Here is an 11,300-nt window from a genome sequence, read left to right as displayed (position 1 = left end):
GAGATTTGATTTATTTATAGGCGATTTGACTCAAACAGTCGTGATATGATGAAAACAGAGCCATGTTTCATCATTTTCACCATCTTACATTCATCATACACAACACAAAATTGCCATTTATCAGTTAAGGAGAGTGGCCTCAAGGGTGGAAGTAACAAAAAATGACTGAAGAAAAGGGAAGTGATGAAAATGCATCTGAATTAATAATGGAAGTGATGAAAATGTATGTGAATTGATAAATAGAGTGATAAATTGTCAATTGATTTGATGAACTTGATTGACATTTTATTTAAAAGTGTTACTCTGATAATCAACTGTCAACTATTCATCATTCACAACACCCAACTGAACTAACATTTATTGTTTACAGGATGCAGTTTTTGTTACTTCCGCCCAAAATGTAAATCAAAAACCACGCTCACTGACTACAGAGCAGGCAAATGTCTGCACAAAGTCGAGAGTGCGGTTCACTGAGTGGGCATGTTCTTTTTTTTATGATAAATGGCATAGAGTGCTCCAGGGATGATGTATTTTTGTAGGTCAAGCAGGAAGTTAGCATCACCCTTGTTCCCTCGACAAAAAGACAATGGGATTTTTCCATTGGCTTTTGGAATATTGCAGAAAATAAGCTCTGTGGCAAACACGCGTTAATGATACTTACACGTTTTGTTCAGCAAGATAATATTCACAAATGAACACCACTTTTATGATTTTTGAAGTGTGAAAACAGTCGCCAGAAATAAAAAGCTAACGTTAGGCTATAGACGAATGACACCACGGTCGCATGAACGTGAGTATACACAAGGAGGTTGTAAAAGATTTATTTTTAAATCAATACTTCCTGCGTTCATTTCAAAATAAAAGCCCTCAAGCTTTTATTCTGTGGACAGAAGTCCTTTATTTGTTAACACAAGGTTTTTAATCTGAAATATTTGCAGGACAGTGTTGTAGAACATGCAGTGGCTTGCAAGGCTCCATGAATGAATAATGTACGGGGTTTTAATTGTGGATTATTAGAGTTCAGGAGTTGTGACGTGTTTGTTGACGGTGTCAAAAATGGAAGTTAATTTTTCGGTGCATAATGAGTTAATATATTGTTATTTTAGTCCCATATTCTTTTTCTTCGTAATTGTATAATATATCTGAAGAAAATGTTGATATTGCCAAGGGCCTCATATTTTTCCTCTGTCATTATGCCTTTGCATTTACTGCATTATGTTACCTGCTTGCTAGCTTGCTAAATTGTTAGCCTCTGTGGTTTCTAGATGCCGACAGTAACGTTAATATTGCCGTTGCTTAGCAGCGGTGTTCTCAGAAATTAACCACTTGAACACCATGCATATTGTGTTCACAACTTCCCATGTTGTAAACACGAGCTCACGAGTTTAATTTGAAGGAAACCATTAACCTTACTGTCGGCGTCTAGAAGCCACAGAGGCTAACAATTTAACAAGCTAGCAAGTTGTGTTGTGATAAATCTTCAGGTTGTTTTTATAAAAGTATAACCTAAGACAACTATATCATGTATTTACACAAAATGTTCACATACTAGGGTATTTTTGGTTGAAATATAAACTTAGAGACAGTCAAATATCATGTATTCTGTCACACAAGCTAATGTTAATATTACATAAAAATGTGTGTCTGGTGTATTAGTGAGGGGAAAGCACTCTGGCCCTGTAGTTGGGAGGAGTGGAGCATGGCAGGGGGTTTCTAGCAGAAGGACGACCAGGCCAGCAAGGCTCCAGCGAGCCTGCAGCATCAGCTGTAGCGTTACCTCCAGGCTAGTCGACAAGTGCGAGGGGGATAGGCAAGATGAGTGGCGACACATGAACGGGGGCTGATGCTGTAGGCAAGATGAGGAGACTCTGAGATTTTACACCTTAAGCTGGTGGCATGAATGGAGGAGGCTCGGGGTAAAACGGTTAAAGTTGTAAATTGTCAGGAGTAGGACCAAAATAAGTCGGAATCGCTGAGTTTGCAAGAAAATAATGAGTTTTGGGGCATTTTGCCCACCGAGGGTAACGAACATGAGAGAGAATTGTGATTAAGCTTATAGTATATAAGGAGGAATGGTTTGTCAAGCAGGTTAGTCCTCCGTTCAAAATGACGACTCGTGTTTGTTTTTGGTGACAGAAATAAACACTTTTGCTTCAAGATCTGTTGACTTCTCTCGCCCAATTTTTTTAACCTGATTTTTGAGAACTCCAATAGTTTTAATTATTATAATGATAAAGGTGCTGAGGGAGGAAGCCCTATCTTTTGCTCGCCCAGGGTCGGGGCATTTTTCTTCAACAGTGGGTAACATAATGCAGTAAATGAAAGGCATAATGACGGAGGAAAAAGATGAGGCCGTTGGGAATATCAACATTTTTCCTCAGATTTATTATAAAATTACGAAGAAAACAATATTTTATTAAAATGACAATATATCAACTTATTATGCACTGAAAAACTAACAACCATGGCCTCCACCATTTCTAACAATGTCAACAAACACGTCACAACTGGTGAAATCTGACCTTTCAGAAACTTTCCACTTCCGAGGTTGTGAATAAGAGGGGGCCGTCCATATGGACTCTTCTCGTGAACACGGTAAACACAACCTCATTTGATGGCACCAATTGTCATTGTGAGCATGTTAGCATGCTCATGTTAGCATTTAGCTCAAGGCACAACTGTGTCGAAGAAGACCTTGGTTAGGGTGCAATACCGTGTTTGACCACACAGAATGGCAGATATTTACTAGCCATTACAACCCAGAGGGGCGCTGTTTCAGCCAAATAAATCAGAGAACATAAGCAGTGACAACACAAGAAGAAGTGTTTGTTATGTGACAAAGAAAGCACCTGCCCTCTTTGCACGAGGGCACCTGTGTGGGTGTTGGTTCATTGTTGTTGGGTTGGTGAGGGAGGAGTCAGGTGGTGGGCAGGTTGGGCTCAGTCAGACAGGTCCAGAGCACTGAGCCCTGCCTCCCATGCAGGCGATGTTATGATATTGTCACACTGTGGAAAGCTTCTTTTTTTTGCCACCTCAACTAGCTGTTCAATGAATGCGTGTGCGGTATGTGTGTTCCTCATTCCACAGATGTGGACATGAAATGATGTGCGTCATATCACATTGCTGCACTGTATGCCTGGTGTGTTCACCATTAACAACCAGATCAAACACCACGGAGAGAAGTCACACAAAGGAGGAAACACTGGGATTACTGGAGTACTGCCACTTCAATCTACTGCTGATTTCACATCATAAACAGGAGTTTTTAAGGAGCTACAACTCAAAGTGAGAGTAAAACTTTCAACTTTCTTGACTGACCGACGTGTCTGTTTTTCTGATGTTTTTAGCTTTACTTCAACAAATGTTTATCAGTCAGAGGAGGATCTCATCTGTAGTCTGTTGGGACATCTAGGATTACTGCCTCTTCAATCTACTGCTGATTTCACGTCATAAAGAGGAGTTTTAGAGGCGCTACGACTCAAAGTGAAAGTAAAACTTTATTGACCTACCTTGTCGGTTTGCTGTGTTTTTAGCTTCACTCAGAGACAAATGTTTTCTCAGTCAGAGGAGGATCTTACCTGTCCTGTCTGTCAGGGTATCTGTAAAGATCCTGTTGTGCTGTCATGTAGCCACAGCTTCTGTAAAGACTGTGTGCAGAGATGGTGGAGAGAGAAGCTGATAAACGAGTGTCCACTTTGTAAGGAAAGACATTTATTGAGTGATACACCTCGTAACCTGGCTTTAAAGAACCTGTGTGAGGCCTTCTTACTGGAGAGAGATCAGAGAGGTTCAGCAGAGACTCTCTGCAGTCTCCACTCTGAGAAACTCAGACTCTTCTGTCTGGATCATCAGCAGCCGGTGTGTGTCGTCTGCAGAGATTCAAGGATACATACTGACCACAGATTCAGACCCATCGATGAAGCTGCTCAGGATCACAAACAGGAGCTCCAGAAATCCCTGAAGCCCATTCAGGAGAAACTGGAGCTCTTTAAACAAGTTAAAGGAAACTGTGATCAAACAGCAGAACACATGAAGGTCCAGGCCCGACGCACAGAGAGGACGATTAAGGAGCAGTTTAAGAAGCTTCACCAGTTTCTAGAAGAGGAAGAGGAGGCCAGGATCTCTGCTCTGAGGGAGGAAGAGGAGCAGAAGAGCCAGATGATGAAGGGAAAGATGGAGGCTCTGAGCAGAGAGATATCAGCTCTTTCAGACACTGTCAGAGCCACAGAGGAGGAGCTGAGAGCTGAAGACATCTCATTCCTGCACAACTACAAGGCTGCAGTGGAAAGAGTCCAGCAGCGCCCCCTGCTGGAGGATCCACAGCTGCCCTCAGGATAGACGAGGCCAAACACCTGGGCAACCTGACCTTCAACATCTGGAACAAGATGAAGGAGATGGTCTCCTACACTCCTCTGATTCTGGATCCAAACACTGCTCGTCCAGAATATATCTTCTCCAAAGATCTGACCAGTGTGAGTTTTGGAGAGAAACAGAAGCTTCCTGATAATCCAGAGAGGTTTGATTATGACCTCTCTGTCCTTGGTTCAGAGGGATTTAACTCTGGGACTCACAGCTGGGACATTGAGGTTAGAAATTATGATTCCTGGGGCCTAGGTGTGATGAAGGAGTCTGTCCGGAGAAAGGGAAAAATACCGACTGGATTCTGGGTAATATATTTCCGTGATGGAAAGTACATAGCATCCTCCTCATCACTCTCAGAAACCGTTCTCTCAGTGAAGAAGAAGCTCTGGAGGATCAGAGTTCATCTGGACTTTGACAAAGGAAAACTGTCATTCTATGATCTTGATACTAACACACACATACACACCTTCACACACACATTCACTGAGAGACTGTTTCCATACGTTGCCACTCTGAGTATACTCCCAGTGAAGATATTACCAATGAAGGTCTCTGTATCAACAGGCTTATAGCCTAGTTACTAAATGCATTAGCTAAGCATGCTATATAGCATTATATTCAGGTTGAGTAAGGCTACTCAGAAATGCCATCCTGCATGTCAGTGATACTATACATGTTCTACGAGTTTATATGAAACAGAAAAAATCTTTTATGCAAATTGAAAGTTTTTTGTCCGTACGTCCTCGGGTCTTTGACACAGGGCAAATATCTATATATGACTGAACAGAGGAGTGTCAGTGTTTCAGGAACATAAGAACCATGTTGAGGCAAAATCTGAACATTAGTTCTGTCAAAACATTTACTGATAGTATTAAATGAAAAAACAATACTTTAAATTATCTGATGTTGAATATTTGCTAACAATATTGATATATATTGGCAGGTATAATTGCGTACATAAATACATAATATAAACAAACATTGAGTTATTATTTCTGATTTATTAATTACTTTTAAAGTCTTTTTGGGGGGAGGAATATGTCTCATTGTAAGTAATCATTATATAATCTTTTGTCAGCCAGTTGATGATTTTTAATATCATGCTTTTATTGTTTTTATTTCATTCTGCACTGTCTATCATTGTGTAAGCAGAGGCACTACTTTCTTTCAAAATTGTGATTTTGATGTAAATTGTACATTTCTGATTATGTTCTGATCGCTTTGAACCAATTTGAATTATTATTGTAAAATTAATAAACAATCAAATCAAAATGATTTCAGACTAAAATGTGTTCAGAGATTTTGAGTATCAATTGTTTTAAAAAAATAAAATAATACTATTTAGGAAAGAAATTTGCTATGTATTGAGAATAAAGCCATAACATAATGAAAACAGAGTCATAATATTATGAGGAAAAAGTCAGAATGTTTGGAGGAAAAAAAAGTCAGAAAAAAGTTAATACTTCAGGAATTAAGTCCTTAATATTAGTAGATATTATTCATATTTAAATATGTATTTATTTATATATTTAGAAGTCATATTTCTGTTGTTTACAGTTTGTTGCTTATATGCCACCACAGAAAAGTACAGAAGCTGAGAGCGGCTGTGGTAGTTGAGAATATTTTTAGGCCTGTTAGATCACACAAGTTATCTCAAAGTAAATAACATTTGCTCAAATTAAGTTTGATCTCAAACATTGTTTTCTGATGATCAGATTTAATTGTCTCATGTTGAGATAACAAGTGTCTGCACTTCATGTTCAATATAAGAAACGTTTCATACTTGAGTTTTTTCCTTTCAGCCACGACAGAATGAAACATCACAGAAGAGACCATAATTGAAGAGTAAGAAGACAGTAGGACGACAAAATTACTTTTATAAGGACTATTTCTAAAAAAAAACACTAACAATACACAAAAATGATCTTATTCTTATAATCTTATAGAAATCTCATAAACTAAATATTTTGGTTAATACTCAGAGAAAAAACTTGGTGTAATTAAAGCAGCAGATGTCCTGACTTTTAGTCCCAAATATAAATATAAAGCTCTGAAAACACTGGATCCTACATTTCCCATGATGCAACTTGATAGTATCTTTCATTAAACCCTCGCTGCTTGGTAAACACCAACATCTTTCAAACTCCACACCTCCAGTTTGTAACGCAGACTTTCTGTTGTAGTCCCCAAACTCAAATTGAGATTACCTTGATGACATCATTATGACATCATCAGGGTTATTATCTCCTCCAGAGCCACAAACGACATCATACAACTGTTTTCACAGGCTGAGTAGAACTAACCATAACCAGTAAACTGATCTTTGTGTGTACCATGAGGGGAGCGACACTTCAAGATAAAAAAAAAGACGAGATGTGAATGTGGTCAGTAGATTATATTATTCTCTTTAAAAAAAGACTTCATTACAAGAATTGACTTCATTCATTCAGACAGTCAAAGTCTTTACATGTTCAGTGGTCTAAATACGGTTCATCATTCACTGCACAACATGGAACCACTGCAATCTGTTGGGAGATCAGTTCTGTACTGTTTATGGTCAGTAAAGACAAGTCAAATGTAGAAGACACATCTGAGCTACTGAGGTGACAAAAACATGGACGCCTGTGGTGACGAGCTCCAGAAACCTTCAACTGTAGAGGTGATGAACGTTAAAATTACTCGTTTTTACAGAAGGATGACACAAATCAAGAGGCGGGGCTGATCTACTCCCTTCATTTGAGTGTGAGCAGTGAAATGTGCCTTAAAACAGACTCTTCCCTCTACGTTAATTAATATACCTGATTCAAAATGTCTGACGTTAGTCGATCAGTCCGTCAACTATCGGACCAAATGTGGTTCAGAAATTCATGGTCCCCAAAAGGATGAATCCTACTGACTTCTGGCTTTTTGTTTCCAATTGTCCATCATTTCAGTTAATAACAGGATACTTCTTGGGATGGATGCTAAAACGGCATGCTAACATGCAGGGTCGGCGCTAGAGTATTAGGGGCGGACGAGCAATCAGCTTTGACGGGGGGGGGGGCATTTTATTTCACCTCATATTACTTTATTAAAGGGACTATTTGTAACTTTCAGAAATGCTTCTTAACAGCGACACCTGTGGCCGTGAAATCAACGAAAGTCAGCGTCGGGCTCGCGCTTGCTCGCTCTAAATATACCTGAACGAGGATCGCTCAAAACAGTGAGGCGACACACGTCAGCTAAAACCACAATATCACTCTATATTTCAGCTGCTTGGCAGTAATGTTAGCTGACCAGACGAAGGTCTCTCCATGAACATGATTTAGATCTGATCCTAGTGTTGGCTTTTCCTGCCTAAGTGCAGGCTGAGGCAGCGAGGCTCTGCAGCGTGTCTCCCTGCTCTCACAGCAGAGGAGACACCGGCACCCAGTCGGTAACGAGAAGACAACGTAACTCTGCAAAGCTCCGTCACTTCACAAGACACAGAAAACCTCTGTTGGTCTGGAGGAGCTGCAGCAGTTATTTCTGCACAAACGTCCCCTGTACATTCCCTAGATATTCTCAGAGCTAAACTAACTCTTCTGCAGTGTGTAGTGAGCGCGCGTTCACGTCTAGAGGTGGAGCAAGCTGATCGAGAACACGCGCGCTGTCTGAGTGAAGGCGAGCAGGCAGAGGAGGAGGGTACAGCGGCTACACGCGAACGCGCATATGCGAGCGCGCATGTGTGCCGACCCGCTACATTTATATGCTTACAAAGTTACAAACAGTCCCTTTAAGTGTATCTTTAACATTATCATGTTTCATGAAAGAAATAAACTGACAGAGAGGTGTATACATACTGCCACTTATGCGCACAGGTGCGCAGGCACGCATACACATGCTGTTATGTCCACAAAAACAGGTTATAAACTAACACCGTGTCCTAACTGGATGCGAGCGTCCAACTACCGCGCTGCATCGCGTAGCATCTGAAGCTCTCTGTCCACTGAATACGTTAAATCTGCACTTCTGTTACATCATGTAAATGTAACCCACCTGATGAATAAGTATACACTGGACTAGTATAACCTAGATTCGTAGAGAGGAGTAATGAACAGGAATCGGACACCACAATGAGTAAGCAGAACACAGAATTAAGTTTAAAGGAAAATTATTGTATTGACACAGAATAAATTCACAATTACTGCCGGCATTCAGTTTTGTTCAGTTTGAAATGTCTATTGAACTGGGTGCACCCTAAAAAATAAAAGTAATCACCAAAATAAAATGTTCAGATCCAATTGTCTTTTGAGGTCCTTCCCCACAGTCCTACCACACTGACAGCAAGGCAGATGAAAGTTGAAAGCGCTCCTCATTCCAGGTGCTCAGCACGGGTAGCTCGCCATCCCCCTCGTCAGGGAGAGATTCCAATCCAAATCCGGAGTTCAAGGGTATCCAGAAAACCTAGCCGAGAAAATAAAAGAATAAAACGATGCTCTCAGATGTTCTCAAGGTCGCTTCAATAGGTGACGGTGCTCTTACTGGTTCATATATAGTTTTACTTCTCTCTGTTCAGTAGTATATCAAGTATAAGTAGCAATAATATCACTTTGTAAATCCAGCTTCTCCACTGCTCTCTCATCAATCTCCGTTTTTTCCACACTCCACTGCGTCTCTAACCTGAGTGAGGAGGCGGGACTTGGAATGTTTTACACCAATAGCAACAGTTATTTCACTTTGAACCAATAAGCTTATTTGTTGTCAAGTTTTTGACCGTTAGAACACATCCTGATGCAAAGTTAGAACTCTGAGCGAAAATGGAAATAAAATAAACAATGATAAATGAATTTCAGAATAAAATAAGGAATGTGGTTATTTATTAAATAAAAGGAATTTTCAGTGAGGGAAATATCTCTAAATGTTTTAGAAACAACTGGTTTTCCCAGAGGGTTACATAAACAAACCAGGAACATATCAGCTGTGAGCTCCAGATCAGACTTGAGCTGAAGACGTAACCACCTCAAAGATGGGTTAGTAGTACTTGTTATCTTCCTACGTTTGTACTTTTTTTTTTATCAGAAAACACACGTTTTATCTGTGATATTTACTGGAAATAACATACGATATAGCCAAAAGCAAGTAGGTTGTTATCTAGTGATCTTTTCCAGCCAGCTGCCACCTTATTATGGTTTCTGTTTTGAAATGAGGAGGTACTGGAGGCTACAGATAACTCCTCAGGCATGCCCTGCGTCTTGCTCATGCCAGGGTCAAAATGTGCACACAGACAGCTGCCGAGATAAACAGGCAGTTAAACAACACATTAATCTAACAGTCTGACTGATTTCTTCATAACTATAATTTAAGTTAATAAAGACTAAATGTGGATGTTTCACTCACCAGTTGTTGTCTCTGCTCAGCCTGTTGTAGTGTAACATTAGTCAATTGTTTTATTCCACGATACTGAACAGAATAATCCAAACAGGTAGAAAAAGTAAGATGTGAGAGGAGCACAGGATGCTTTTTACTCTCTTGGTCCTAATTGTGCTTTAATGCACCAGGTTTGTAGGTCTACTTTCTCTCATTTTTTTCTATTGAGCTAGAAAAACAAACACGCAAACTGAGCGGATCAAAACGAGGCTTCTTACTGAAATATTGTTGTGACGGTTCATATTTCCCAGAGTTTCCATAGTTGTCTCTTTGTGCTGTGTGTTTGTGTTTTATTTGAACCATTAGTGAGGTGGCAGTTATATTTGTTGACAGGTAGATCGTAATAAAGTTTCACTAGTGAACGCTACGCATATAACTGCGAGCGTCAATGCTTGTGCTGAAAGTGTCAGTAATCAAGTTAATATTTTCATTTACATCCAGGACAACTGACCCGGTTTTCTCGGCTCATTTTATCGAAACTAATCAGCCGTTCCTCTCAATATGAGTGACAGGAAAAATAGGAACCGTGTATCTGATATAACTTCAGACAAAACGTCACGCCGCGCTGTGCAGCGCCGTGTTGCTGTGCAGCGCCGTGTTGCTGTGCAGCCAGTTAGGACAGTCCAATAGAGAACAATGTAATCAAGCCCAAGTACATGTCCTGGTTGTTTCCTAAATGCAAAACTATCACTGTTTTGTGCTTTATTTTGCATTGCAGTGTTAAGTCCTTCCAGTACCAAACAGAATGACTTAATCTTACTAATAGCCTAGCTGTTATTTCAGTTTAGTTTTTTGTCAGGAGAGAATTCAGCTGAGGGGGCACAGTAACCTTTTTGGAGGGGCCTGGACCTCCATGGCCCGCCCCGGACCTCCATGGCCCGCCCCTAACGCCGACGCTGCTAACATGCTAAATGTTTGCATGTTTATCACCTTTCAATGATGAGCTTCGACCACAAAAGGGAAGCATGAGGCCAGACGTAACACTATCAGGAATTGTACTATCGGGTCTCCGTGGTGGAGGATAGGAACATGCTGAAATTATGTTATGCATGTTAGCATGCTAACAAGCTAAATGTTTAAATGATTACATTAGCATGTTAACATCCAATAGTTGCATGTTAACAGCTGTAGCTAACTGAGGAAGACAAAGTGCAAAGGACAAAGGACATTCTGATGAAGCATTTCAAAATGAAAGCCCTTTAAAATCTTAGAAATGCGCTTCCCTCTAAATTCAGAATTAAAAAGAAACCTTCTATTATCACAGACTAATTTCACCTGGCATTGATAGCAAACCACCTCAGAGTGTCTCTCAGAAAACATAAAGACATTATGATGTGGAATTTCAAAATTAAAGCCCTCTAAAATGTCATATATGAGCTATGTTCCCTAATAAAAATGCAGATTAGAATTGATAGGTAAGGGCCTGTTACCAGAACAATTTAATTTGTGATTGATAGCAAACCACCTAAATGTCACTCAGAGAATATTTGGGACATGATGTGGAATCCCTCTAATGGAAAGGAGGATATATATGACATGTTGTATTGCAT

At 40.0% G+C, this 11,300-nt stretch overlaps 1 pseudogene; it reads left to right on the top strand.

Moving 5' to 3' along the window:
- Positions 1 to 3,156: 3,156 nt before the first annotated feature.
- On the top strand, positions 3,157 to 5,634 carry LOC141769314 (zinc-binding protein A33-like; annotated as a pseudogene).
- Positions 5,635 to 11,300: the final 5,666 nt, after the last annotated feature.

This window comes from Sebastes fasciatus, chromosome 1 (assembly GCF_043250625.1).
Source record: "Sebastes fasciatus isolate fSebFas1 chromosome 1, fSebFas1.pri, whole genome shotgun sequence".
Lineage (NCBI taxonomy): Eukaryota > Metazoa > Chordata > Actinopteri > Perciformes > Sebastidae > Sebastes > Sebastes fasciatus.
Note: the sequence above shows the minus strand (reverse complement) of the source record. Positions and strands in the feature narration are given on the sequence as shown.